Source organism: Lynx canadensis, chromosome X (assembly GCF_007474595.2).
Source record: "Lynx canadensis isolate LIC74 chromosome X, mLynCan4.pri.v2, whole genome shotgun sequence".
In the NCBI taxonomy this organism is placed as follows: Eukaryota; Metazoa; Chordata; class Mammalia; order Carnivora; family Felidae; genus Lynx; species Lynx canadensis.
The window spans coordinates 85,470,622-85,483,823 of NC_044321.2; positions in this window are offsets into that span (position 1 = coordinate 85,470,622).

Sequence of the window (13,202 nt, forward strand, 5' to 3'; positions counted from 1 at the left end):
TGTTTGGGGGCTCAGAAGCACAATACTCCCCTGGACATCACAGCCAGAGGCTCCAGGGTCATCCCCTTTGTGGGCTGCATCCAGTCTCCTTCTTGGGCAGGGCTGTGCTTGCTGTAAGTACATTGGGGGGAGGCACTGGCCCTTGGCCTGGTTGGCTGCAAGGCCCAGCCACAACTGCTGCAAGTGTGCTTTTGAGCGAGGGTGGCCCCCAGGGGCCAGGCTGCAACTTACCAAACTTGTTCTTGTCAAGGTCCCCAGTTTCCTCCAAGTTACCAAGTCCAATGGCCAGCTGTCTGTTCTTAATGCACTAGGCCTGTCAGCACCAGTTGTCGCATTGATCACTCACTCCTTGAAACTCTTTCTTCACTTCTTTTTTGGGACCCGTCTACACTTGCTTGGTTCTTCCTACCACACCGGTTGCTCCTTCTCAGCTTTGCAAGGTCCTTCTCATCTTTGTGATCTTTAAACAGTGGAGTGTTCAAGGCTTAGATATGTGATAAATCAAATATATATAGGATACATCAAAAATATATAAGATGAATATATCAACTCCCTTATTCCAAATCTGTTGATATCTGCCCATTGCCCATAGCAGTTTTCAAACTTGTTTGTAGGTGGTCTTTTTTTTTTTTAATGTTTGTTTATTTTTGAGAGAGAGAGAGTGAGCACATGAGCAGGGGAGGGCCAGAGAGGTGGTGGGGAACAGAGGATCCAAAGCAGGCTCTGTGCTGACAGCAGAGAGCCTGATGTGGGGCTTGAACTAAGGAACCGTGACATCATGACCTGAACTGAAGTCAGATGCTTAATCGACTGAGCTACCCACATGACCCTGTGGGTGATATTAGAACAAACAAACAAACAAACAAACAAAACAGTGGCACTTTAAAAAAAGACACTTTGTGAGGGGCACCTGGGTGGCTTTTGGTTGGTTGTCTGACTTTGGCACAGGTCATAATCTTGCAGTTGGTAGGTTTGAGCCCCAGGTTGGGCTCTGTGCTGGCAGCTCGGAGCTTGGAGATTGCTTCGGATTCTGCATCTCCCTCTCTCTCTGGCCCTCCCCTGCTCACTCTCTCTCTCTTGCTCTCTCTCAAAAATAAATAAACATTAAAAAAATGTTTTTTGAAACAAACGAAGCTTTTTAACACAAGTAAATGTGGAGCTACTCTAGCTGGAGAGCCATGGAGATCCTACAGCACCATCCACCCAACGTCCTCCTCATACCTGCCTCCCTTCTCACTGCTGGCAGCTACTGGAGTAGCCCTTTGGAGGCCTCTCTGTGGAACCTTCATACTCCAGGAAACACAGTTGGAAACCCTGTAAGATAAAGCCCAAACTCTTACAAAACAAAGAAAATGTCAACAATAAGAAAGTTGTTCTCCATGCTCTGGGCCCTGCTCCCTTGCCCATGTCCTGGCTTCCCACCCTATCTGCTCTTCACACTTTGGCCACAGCCAACCAATGGCAGGTCCTTCAGTGAGTCTCAGCCCTCAGCAGCAGTTTCGGCCCTCAGTACACACATGTCATTTACCCTTGGAGAATGCGCTATCCTCCCTGCCCTGCCTCTCAGTCTGACAAACTTAGTTTTCAAGAGCCAAGACAAAATCTGTAAAGTCTTGCCTGGCTCCTCCAGGAGGATTTAGGGAGTCCTTCTTCACAGTCCCTTGGAGAAGTCTGAGAGTTACGTTTTCTTGGCCTGGGTGCCTCAAAGGGCAGGGATCTTACTCTGCTTATCTCTGGATGCCGTAGCACCTGGTTTATCACAGACGCTCAATCAATGTTTAGAAAACGGCCAAGGAGACTACAGTGATGGTTTTGACTCTATTAATAGGCCCTATTGATAATGTCGCTTTAACCAACAAGACTAACTAGAGATCTTTACTATCTTTACTGATAAGCACGAAATCAACTGCGCCTGGTGGCTTAGTTTCTTTTCTCCCAGCCTGGAAGTCATAAACAATGTGTCCCCTCTGTCACAGGTTCCGGAGGGGGAAGAGAGGTTTCTTAGAGCCAGCTGAGGTTGGCAGCTTTCCTGAGCCATATCTGGCCTGAGCGGGAGCCCCACAGGACCTCCAGGTTATCAAGCACACAATGGCTACAATGTGCTGGGCTGCAGGAGCGAAGAGAACAATTTCTATAGCCCCTATATTGTTTACATGAACTTCACAAAAGCATTTCACAACAGTGGAGGGGCGCCAGCCTTAGCTGACTATCAACACAGGGAAAGGGGTGGGGGATGGTGGAGAGGGAAGTCTATAAATTCAACACCAACCCACCCTGGAAAACACACTGAGGTGCCTCCCACTAGCTCCTTGAGAGTTTGTTTTGTTTTGTTTTTCAAAGAGGTAGTGAGGGGGATAAAAGGGACTTAATAGTAACAGCTCCTATTTATTTAGCATTTACTGGGTACCAGAGATTGTACTGATGATTCTGTGTATATGGTTCATCATAATCTCTTGAGATGATACTACTATTACTGTTCCCAGTTTACAGATGAAGAAACTGAGGTATGGTGAAGCCAAGTAGCTTGCCTGAGGTTCACAGGAGCAAGCCAGGATTCAAACTCCCGCAGTCTTGTTTCAGAGCCCAAGCCTTTAACCAACTGCACTTCACTGTCCCCCATTGGTTGTACCAAGGCCACTGAAGCTGTGGTCCTGCTCCTCGGAAAGCTGACTAAGATGGTAACCAAAGACTGACACGTCCTCAAGGAGAGAGAATATGGCCATAACTACACGGGGCAGAAATCAAAAATGAAGCCCAGAGAGGTTTGCCAGAGTTGCTGCTGAGGATTGTGGGCAACAGAATGGGGGCAAGTGAGGAACTTTTCCCAAAGGTGCTGAAACAGATTCTTGTACACCCATATTCACAGCATTCAGCACTGTTCACAATAGCCAAAAGGTGGAAATCCAAATGTCTCTCAAAGGACAAGTGGATAAACAAAATGTGGTTTACACATACATTGAATTTCACTCAGCCTTAAAAAAAAAAAAAAAAAAAAAAGAATGAAATTCCTGGGCGCCTGTTTGGCTCAGTTGGTTGAGCGTCTGACTCTTGATTTCAGCTCAGGTCATGATCTCATGGTTCATGGGTTCAAGCCTTGCAATCAGGCTCTGTACTGCCAGCGGAGCAGCACAGGGCCTGCTTGGGATTCTCTCTCTGTCTCCCCCTCTCTCTCTGCCCCTCCGAGGCTCTCTCTCTCTCTCAAAATAAATAAATAAACTTTTTAAAAAACCTTTTTTTTAAATGAAATTCCAATCCATGCTACAACATGGATGAACTCTGATGACATTATGCTCAGTGAATGCAGCCAGACACAGAAGGACAAATACTGTCCATTTATATAAGGTCCCTAGAATAGTGAAATTCTAGAGACAGAAAGTAGTATAGTGCTTACCAGGGGCTGAGGGGGGGCAAGAATGTGGAGTTACTGTTTACTGGGTACAGAGTCTCAGTTTGGCAGGATGGGAAAGTTCTAGAGATGGACAGTGGCAAGCAGTGGCTGTGGAGCAATGTGAATGTTAGGTACTTCATGCCACTGTTGTACGCGTAAGAATGGTTAAAATGGAAACAGGATACAAGAGAATGAAATAAAAACAGACTTAGCAGCCACCTGGCCCACAGAGCTTGCAGCCCATAGGGAATGGTGGTGGGTTTTGAGGTCCCCAAACAGAGGGTCAGATGGCAGAATTTGGTCACTCTGGGAGGAGCAGCAGTGAGCGTGTGTGGACTGAAGAGGGTGCCAGAGAGCTCCGGAATGGTTTCTTCCAGTCACCTCCTTCCTCCCACCCCTCCCCCGACGCTGACTCCCAAGTGCGTGTGAGCGCCTGCACACACACACACACACACACACACACCCCTACCCCACTGCGGAGCTGACACCGCCAGCACAAGCAGCAGCTGGGTGTGGCCTGACCCCCAGGGAGTCCTGGGGAATCCCTCCAACTGAGCAAAGGTCGAGTCTGCCTCTCCCAGCTTCTGGGAACACTCCCTCCCGTTTGCGGCGGCGCGAGCTAGTGTATCCTCCAGTGAAAACATTTTTAAGAGGTGCTACCTGTCCAGGCCTCGGAATTGTCCTGGGGGGCGGGGCGGAAAGGAGGCAGGCCAGTCCAGTGGAATGATCACGGACGCTCAAGTGCCACAGACGTGGATTCGAATCCCGATTGACCCTTTGGCCCAGTATTTGACCTCTTTGTGCCTCAGTTCCCTTATCTGTTAAATGTGATCAAGAACAGCACAGGGACATACTTTACAGTTGTTGCCAGGATTAAATGTGTCAAGTGCTTGCAACACTGCCTGCACGTGGTGAGTGCGAAATAGGTTGTCAGCTACTATTATTCCCTCACAAGGTGGCTGTGATGAAGGCCTGCAAAGGGTGAAAGCACCCAGTACCACATGGGCCGAGTGGTGCTACCTAATAATAGTAACAGGAACAGTAGTAGTGGTGGTGGTAATAATAATAATACCAGAGACCCAGGGTCGTCGGCAGAGAAATGGCCAGAGGAATGTGGAGACGCAGAGCAATGCTGGGGGAAGGAAAGCCACGGTGTGGGGTCTCTGGGGAAGCCAGTGACAGCCAGTCCCCAGAGAGCACTGCCCTCAAGCAGCCATTCAATAAGGCATGGGGAGGGAAGGGAAGAACAGGCAGTAGAGAAGCAGGGACACTGTTGGCCTTCCACCAGTGGGACACCTTCAGGGAAGGGGGAAGGAGGCAGGCCTGCCTCCGAGTCTCCAGGGACCAGCTATACAGTACCAGCCTCTGTTTCAATTCCTCCCCTCTTGGTGTCTCAGCTTTGTTTTTGTAGCTGGAGAGGAAAGGCCTGGGCGGGGCTCTGCTGCACAGCACCAGGAACCACAGACCCAGCCGCCCCCGGATTGAGGGTACAGAATGTACCCAGACTGCAAACCACACCCTTGTAGCCCAGGGAGGCCCCTGGGGCTTCTGGGGGAACTGTCACACTACATTGTTTGAGAGCCCTGTGCCTAGCAACCAGCCTGGGGTTCCACAGCCCTCATACTGTGGGATGACAGTGGGATGTCCCAACAGGTCAAGACTGAATTAAAGAACTTCTTGCCAAAGGGTCTCCCAGGACTTAGGGTCCCTCTGATCTGCAGAGAGGTCCACAGACCCCTCCTGTTGCTAGAGTAGGTCTGGAGCTGGCATAGGATAGAGCTTCCAGCCTAAGGCCACCGTAAGGGGACACTCCCAGCCACAGCCAACTGCCCCCCCACCCCCAACCAATTTAGGGGAATGGCGTCTGCTTCCCTCCACCTGTCTGCACCATCCTGCTACAATGCACCTAACTAGAATTTCCAGAGCAGTGAAGAGAGAGAGACAGATGGGACATTCGGGGAAGGTGGAGACCGTTTCCTGAAGCCTGAAGTGACTAGAAAATGAAAACAGATTGGGAGGGGGCCAAGCCCACGGCAGATGGGGGAAGGACTTCCAGGTGGGTAGGCTGGAGGAAGAAGGCCCTGTGAAACCGGGATGAAATTCAGCGAGGGGACAAGTGCAAGGGGTTTGTTAGCGACAAAATCTAACAACATAATTTAGCTCAACACAAATAAGAAAAACACCAAGAGAAGGAGGGAGTTGACCACAAGTTGAATATGAATCAGCCTCAAAATAGAGCATGGCTCACTTAACATTGGCCACATTTTCCAAACCAAAGATCAGGGCGCATATTTGACAAGAATGAGTGTACTTACAGGGAAACAAGCCTGAGTGTTTGGAACTGAGGCTCTCCCCAACAAGCCTAGGTGGTAGGCTCACTGAGACCATGCCTCTGACAATCTAGTCTGTCATCAGAGGGCTGTGTCCAGAATCTGGGGGAAACGGAGAAGGTTCAGAAGAGAACAAAAGATATGAAAAATGTGGCAAATATTCATAAAGTAGAAGCCGTTTGAGGAGGTGGACAGGACTCAGGTACAAATGTCCAGCAGCTGGACCCTTGGGGCCTGTGCAACTTCAGGAAAGTTACTTAACCTCTCTGAGCTCCAGTCTCCTGGTCTTTAAAACTGGGATCATAATATCTGCCATAAAGGCTGTTGTAAAGATTTAAGTGATAAAAAAAAAATGCAAAGCACCAAATGCATAGTAGGTCCTTGATAAATGCATAGCTATGGGTTTGGAAAAGGGAAGGAAAACATGTGAGAAGATTTTATGAGGAGGGTACTAAGTAGATGTTCCCTCACATCCATGGAAACTGTAACAAGGAGAAAGGGACTATGGCCAGAGCAGGACTATGGGTGGGAGTGGGTAAGAACCTGGTGACCATTAGAAGTCGCAAAGTGGCAGCTGACAGGCTGAATCCAGCCCTCAGGCGTGTTTGGTTTGGCCCCAACAGTGTTTTCCAAAGTTTTGAGTTAATCGCCAATCTTTTTTTTTTTTTTAATTTTTTTTTCAACGTTTATTTATTTTTGGGACAGAGAGAGACAGAGCATGAACGGGGGAGGGGCAGAGAGAGAGGGAGACACAGAATCGGAAACAGGCTCCAGGCTCTGAGCTATCAGCCCAGAGCCCGACGCGGGGCTCGAACTCACGGACCGCGAGATCGTGACCTGGCTGAAGTCGGACGCTTAACCGACTGCGCCACCCAGGCGCCCCAATCGCCAATCTTTTTAAAAGTGGACGATTTCATATAAAAGTCCAGAGTTCTGGATTTTCTTGAAAAAGCAGAAAATCTAGCAACTCTGGACCCACATGTCTGCATGACAAGTGTGGGAGGGGAGCGAGGGCTGCTTCTTTTAGAAGGTCTCACTGGTGCTCCTCCGACTGTGACAGGCAGAGACATTCTGTTAAATGCAGATGCTAATATCCTGAACAGGCAAATCCATGAGGACAGAACGTAGTGATTGCCCATGGCTGCAGGGAGGAGGAGGTGCAAACTCATATTGCTAACAGGTATGGGGTTTCTTCTGGGGGTGATGGAAATGAAACCAGGTAGAGAGGTGGTAGTTCCACAAAATGGTAAAAACCACTGAATCGTGCACCTTAAAAGAGAGTATTTTGTGGCATGTGAATCATATCTTAGTAAAGCTGTTACTTTAAAAATGCAGATTCTAGGGGCGCCTGGGTGGCTCACTGGGTTAAGCATCAGACTAAGCCTTAGGTCATGATCTCAAGGTTGGTGAGGGCGGTTGGTGGGACTCTGTGCTGACAGCCTGGAGCCTGCTTTGAATTCTGTGTCTCCCTCTCTCTCTGCCCCTCCCTCTCTTGTGCTCGGTCTCTCGCTCAAAAATAAGGAAATAAACATTAACAAAACAAGGCAGATGCTGATTCAGTAGGACTGAGGTGGGGGTGGAGACTCTGCCTTTCTAAGGAGCTCCCTGGCATGCTCCAGACTGCAGGTCCTTGGGACCAGCTCTGTGCAACTCTTGTAACCGCTGGTTTTTAGCTGCTGCACACTGGTACCACCTGGGGAGTTTTTAAAACTACTGAGGCCTGGATCCCACCCCCCAGGGATTCTGATAACATTAATCTGGGATGAGCACATTAATTTGGGATGAGGCCCTGGGCATCCGGATTTTTGGAAGCCCCCCACCGTGATTCTACTTTGCAGCCAAACTGGAGAACCACTGTCTCACATCCTGGCCACGGTCCCCTTTCCCTGTCACCTGCCCTGGTGTGCCCCCGGCATTGGACTCCAGGCTGGGCTCCAAACCCCGGAAGCTCAGCTTCCGGGCCTCTGCCAAGCCCGCCTGGCCCTGCCCACCGCCTTAATCCCACCCTAGTTGTGAAGTTTCTGAAGCCAAACATTGCCTCCCCCACCTGTGCCCAAGTCCCTTGCTGGTGGATACTGTTCTGTTTCCTTGGGCGAGTTTGGGCCAGAGCATTTGTCAGAGGCTTTGGGAAAGTCCGATCCTCCCCGGGTGCCTCCGGTAAGTAAGGCCGGGACTCCCCGGGAGCCCAGGCAGGGTAGCCCCGCCGCCGCCGCCCCGGCCACCCTCCCCGCCACGCCCTTGTCTGGCAGCCGCATGGCAGCCCACACGCCCGCCGCTTCCCCGCTTCCCGGGGCGGCGGCGCGTGGGAAGACATGTGCTCACAGGGGAGGGTGAGGCGAGGCGAGTGCCGCTGATCTGCCCGGGCTTGGAAGCCGCCCGCGAGCCAACCGCGGCGACTCAGTGGGCCGAGGCCAGGGGGAGGGGAAGACAGTGGGCGGGTGCGGGGCGGAGACCTGCCCACGGGGCTCACTGGGTAATTCATTATTGCGTGCAAGCCTCTCTCAGAGGCGAGGCCCCGAGCAAGGTCCAGACATGGGCAAGTCATTCCAAGTGAAAAGAGGTTATAACCACGAAAAGAACATTTCGTTCTGAGTGGGAGGAAGACAGCTGGGCAAGGCCAATGGAAAGGCCCCCCAGCCAGCCTCGTAGTTAGGGGACTGATACCACTTCCCAGATGTTTGAAGCAGAACATCTCTATCCGCCCCCTCCCCCGACCCCGCCCTCTGACTACTTATTTTCTCCGTGCAGTTGGCTTGAATGTAGCTATTTGTGTCCTCTTTTTCTCAAGGGCTTGCTTGCCTTTTTTTTTCCTAGAGATTGGAAATGATTTAATGAGATTCTACCTAGAAGGTGCAGAAAAAGCTGGGGAAAAGCTGGTATTAAGGGCTTGATTGCTGAGGCTATCCTAATTGATTCAACACTGGGGACATTTTCACTCTTGCTTTTTATAATTCCTAGGAGGCCACAGGGTCACAGAAGCGTCTCTGGGGGCCTGTTGTAATTTGGAGAACAAACACAGGCCTCTTGTGGTGGTTGCTGCTTGGCTCTCCAGGTCCCCTTCTCTTTGCAGACTAGCTTTGTCCCCTTGGGTTTTTGGTGTGTGGTATGAATCGGGGGGCACAGGGGTGCCTGAAAGACAGCAATGGAAGATGATAGCAGGCCCCCCTTTGCCCCCCCCCCCAGGAAGGGCCCAGGAGGAGGTGAGCTTTTGAGCTCTTTGAGCTTCTCAGCTCCTTCCTTCCACCCAAGAGATCAGAGAAACTGGTAGAGAGGGGGCTGTGGCCCCAGGGCAGGCCGGCTTTGGACTGGAGCAGGGTTGGGCATTCTCAGAAAACTCAGTCCCTTGTTGTGGGCTGCCTCCCCACACTGAAAAAGCACTGACAACACAAATTCTCAGCATCTCCTCTGCCCCACCAGGCCTAACCAGCCTGCTCTCCACCCCTGCCCTTTGCCCTCTGTACCTGACTCCTTCTCCAACAATGACACAAGAGATAAAAGACTAAAGGCTGAGGTATACAGGGCAAGTGGCTCTGAATTAGGATGAGAGGCCCCCAGAGAACCACCATCTGTGGAGCAAGGACTGAGTTCCTCAGAGAAGGATCTTTGGGTGGGGGGGAGTTCTGTCACCAGGCAATGGTGGCCTGAAGGGATGGTCCCAAGATGTGACCTTGGGGAAGAGAATCTGATGAGGGGTGAGGGAGAACAGAGAGGGCATAAGATTAAAGGAGCACAATTCTACTAGCTAACATGTATTAAATGGTTTCTAAGTGTCAGACACAAGGCTAAGTGCTTCACATGGATAATCTCATTTAGTCCTCTGAAGCGCCCTAATTACCACCATTTTGCACCTTGGTGGTGGAAATCTAGGCATAGAGAATGTTGAGTAACTTGTCCAAGGTCCACAGCTGTTAAGGGGAGAGTGATGCTGAGAACTCAGTTCCATTTGAGTTTAGAGCTGCCACCCTTAACTAGACAGCCTCCCCACTGATAGCATAAAGGCCTCAGAGGTTACCAAGGAGGGTTCTGGCCACTCCACCCCAGGCCCTGAGGGACAACTGCATCCTATAGATCCTGAGAAAGACAGCAGGGATCATAGGGAAATTCTCACCCCATCCTCTGTGCCCAACTTTGCAGCATGTGGAGAAGAGCCCTTCTCTTCTGTCAGCCTCTGGTCCCTGCCTGAGCCATGTGTGGCTCCCTGTGCAGCCACAAGGCTCAGGGGATAGGGGTGGGACTTGATGTTGGCACAAGTGTCTGGGTCAGAGTGGAACAAATCAGCACGCAGAGAAGCAGGCTCTGCCTTCTTGGCTCTTGCATCCACAAGGAGTGCTAGACTTCAGCTAGGAAAGTGTTCTAGATGTCCCTCCCAGCCAGTAGGGCTAAGACGAGGCCATCTCTTTCATCAGCTGTGCTAAAAATCACCCCCAGAAAAGGCAGAACTGTTTAGATACCTGTTGTTTTCCCCAGTGGGAACCTTTCGGTAAGGGTTTGCACAGGGGGCCCTTTGAAATGTTCTTAGGGGTTGCCTGATCCTTGCCCCAGCAGGCAGGCCCTTCTAGCCAGGGACAGTGAATCACCCAGACCAGAATCCATGCATCTGTTTGGGAGAACACTGTGTGCTCTGGACCGGTGCTGGAGCCCAAGGGGAAAGGGAAGTGTGCAAAACTGACCAGCCAAGGGAGAGACTGGGAGAGGTTTCTTCTATGGCATCTGGTCAAGTTCTTCCAGCTAAGTTTCACCAGTGTGCGCCACACTTTCCTCTTCTATGCTCACCGCCTCTGCCGTGACTCAGGCCTTCCTTGGTCCTCTGTCCCCTGAATTGCTGTCACAGCCTCTAGCTGCCCCATCTCCCTCCCCCCATCCTCTCTCCTTGCCACAACCTGAGCCATCTTTCCAAAAGACATATCTGATTATGTCAGTCCTCAAGTTAAAACCCTTCAGTGGCTCCTCATTACTCTCAGGGCAGAGAGGGTAAACCTTTTGGCATGACATTCAAGGCCTTAGTGGTTTGGCTCAAACATGCTCTCTACCAGTGTAGGGATACCGGAGAAAATGTGGAGAGGCCCAGGTAAATGTGAATTTCAGATATCCAGCAAATAATATTTTAGTTTAAGTATGTCTCTTGCACTGGGTCCTATATTTTTATTTGCAAACTCAGGAAAACCCTACTCCAGTGGTGTATCCATCATTCCTGATAATAGCTGTACATGAGGTCCTTCTCATCTCCTGGAAGGAGTCACCAGCATCCAAACTGATTCCTTTGCCCCTGGGCCCTCCCTCTTCTAGAACATCCACCCCCTGACCCAAGATGTTGCCTAGGTCATTCTCTCATTGCCATCCAATAATGCTATTTACATTTCTCACCCCTGTTCTAATCCCTCTCTTCTGGGGTCTTGTTGCATCCCACTGTCCCACCTAACATTTGGCTGTGTCATGTTTTGCATTGCGACCTGCTGATCTGTGGAGAGCGTTTCTTGACTGGCCCCACAAGGCCTCGTCCTTTTCATTCCCTCCTTCCTCCCATCACTGGGTAGTGGGGCCTCGGTAAATGTAGGTTGACTGATCAATGGTTGATTTACTCCCTCACAAGACTGTGAGCTCCTAAAGGGTAGTTTCTGGACCAAACGTCACATAGTTCTGTTTGGTTGGCACCCATGCTGAGCCAGGCTCTGTTTCCAATGTGAGGATCTAGAGATGAATAGCATTATGCTTCCGCCCTCACGGAACTCACAGTCTAGCCAGGGAGTTCCAGTGTGTACGGGTACTTACACAGGAACGTGAGTTGTGCAATGAACAAAGCACATACAGGGTGCAAGGTACTTACAGAGGTGGAAGGGATGAACAGAATTTGGGAAATGGGATGTTGGATAAATTATAGCAGAGGTTATATCTCCTTAGGGGAGGGTAAGGGCATTCCTGGCAGGGGAACCACAGGCACGCATGCATGGAGGCAGGAAAGCCCATGGTGTGTGTTCAGGAACCATAGGAAGTTCAAAAGCAGGGTCAGGCATGAAGGACCTTGAACAGTAACATGAGATGTTTGGATGGTGGATGATGGGGAACTGTTCAAAAGGGTTGAAGAATAGGGGTGCCTGGGTGGCTCAGTCAGTTAAGCGACCAACTTTGGTTCAGGTCATGATCTCGTGGGTTCAAGCCCCATGTTGGGCTCTGTGCTGAGAGATCAGAGTGTGGAGCCTGCTTCAGGTTCTGTGTCTCCCTCTCTCTGCCCCTCCCCTGCTCATGCTCTCTCTCTGTCTCAAAAATAAATAAATGTTAAAAAAAATTAAAAAAAATAAAATAAATAAACATTAAAAACATTTTTAAAGGGTTGAAGTATAACCTTGACATATAACATTGTGTACATTCAAGGTGTACAACATGGTGATTTGATATACATATATACTGTGAAATGATGACAATAGTAAGGTTATTTAACACATCCATTGTCTAGTTACCATTTCATTTAAGTGCTTTAACTGAGCAGACTTCTGTATTGAGAGAGGCGATCAAAGCCCAACACAAAAGACCACACATTGCATTATTCCATTTATATGAAATGCCCAGAAAAGGCAAATCCATAGAGACCGAAAGTAGATTAGTGGTTGTCTGAGGCTGTGGGGGTGGGAACAGGAAGTGACTGCTAATGGGCACGAGGGACCTTTTCAGGGTGATAGAAAGGTTCTAAAATTGGATTGTGGTAATGGTTACACAACTCGGTGAATATTCAAAAATCATGGAGTTGCACACTGAAAACAGGTGAATTTTATGTTACGTAAACTATACCATGATGAAGCAGTTTAAAAATAAGAGACCATCAGTTTGGCCACACTGTGGGAAATGGATTGGAGTGAGGCAAGCCTAGGTGTGGCCAGAGCAGTGAAGAAACTTCTGCAAAGGTCTGGGCAAGAATTAGTGAACCCTGGCGCTAAGACAATGGCAGAGAGGCCTGGGGGGAGGGTTGGAGTCAACAGACATTTAGGAGGTCCAATCAATGAGGTTCAGTAAACAGATTGCCTGGAGGGGATAAGTAAGACAGATGGAAGAGTCTAGGATGATACTCTGGTTTCTGGCTTTGACAGGTGGGCAGATGGCACCAGCAAACCTCACAGCGCTTAGTACAGGGCCTGACCCTTAGCACATGTTGGTGGAATGCATAAATGATTGAATGAATGAAGTGCCTTCATGTCATCTCCTCTCCTTCTGTTGCTCCCTCTCACCCATAGGCTAGTCCTCTGGCCCCCAGTGTGCTTATTTCCAGCACTGCCCACTCGGAGGCATGGAGCTGCCCAGGGATTCTGCTGTTCCTGGATTCACCTGCTAAGAAACACTCATCTGGTTTCTTCCCTCTGACCCAGAAACCGTCAGGGCACACAAGAGACCTCTGGTCTGGGGTGAGGAGGGGAGCAGTTGGGAATGGATGGCCACCAAAGCCCTGAGGACTCTTGTCATGGCCTCAGGACTCCTCTCTCATGCGGTTAACCCCC